At 39.3% G+C, this 802-nt stretch overlaps 1 protein-coding gene across 2 annotated transcripts in view; it reads left to right on the forward strand.

Annotated features, from left to right (window-relative positions):
- elavl2 (ELAV like neuron-specific RNA binding protein 2) overlaps positions 1-802 on the forward strand; it is a 14,559-nt gene that overhangs the window by 1,272 nt on the left and 12,485 nt on the right. The window lies entirely within an intron of this gene.

An 802-nucleotide genomic window follows, 5' to 3' on the forward strand; every position in this document is an offset into this window, starting at 1 on the left:
GGGGGCGTTGTTATGCCGTGTGTGCATGCACCTCGCGGGAGCGCGCACAGCGTAAAGCAAAACCTCCCAGACATGTATTGATCTGTACTGCAAAGTACGGTTTGGAAACTATATCATTTCCTTTTGGAGGGCATGCATAACACGGCATAACACCAGAGCCTCGCTGCGGGGAAACGTTGGCGCTGTTCCGAGTTTGTTCTAATCTGTCAAAATGACATACTGCTTTCAGATTTTTCCGTCATTGTTAAATAAAATATTCGGTTAACGCGACCACTGCTGTCCCAGCAACATCAGTACCAAGCAAGAGAGTTTTTTCCAGAGCAGGGGATATTGTAAATGCCCAAACATCCCAGCTTATAAATACCTGGAAATGTGGACATTCTCATATTCCTAAAAACCTGTCTGATGATGCTGAGTGAGTTTGGGTTGAGTTACTTGAAAAACTAAAGTGAAACTTGATTTATTGTATTGCAGGGTCTGATTATTAGCTTGTTTATTTGTGAGATGCAGTGGCACAAAGAAAATGCCTACTTTGTTTGGTAGTACTAGTAGGTACCAAAACACTGGTTTTCTTGTTCCAGTCGGTTACTGTCACTTTGTTTTTGACACTTTAAAATACTGCTATCCTACTAAAATGCTGTACAAATCAGATGTATTATGTAATAAAGAAACATTTTCCGAGTAAAAAAATATTTTATTGAAAAAAAAAAATAGAATTTTTTTCCCCCCCTTTATTATTCAATATCGCGATAAATACCGTACCGTGGACTTGTTATCGCGATATTATCGTACCGTGAGTTTT

Source organism: Notothenia coriiceps, unplaced genomic scaffold, assembly GCF_000735185.1.
Source record: "Notothenia coriiceps isolate Sejong01 unplaced genomic scaffold, NC01 NC01_scaffold00037244, whole genome shotgun sequence".
Lineage (NCBI taxonomy): Eukaryota > Metazoa > Chordata > Actinopteri > Perciformes > Nototheniidae > Notothenia > Notothenia coriiceps.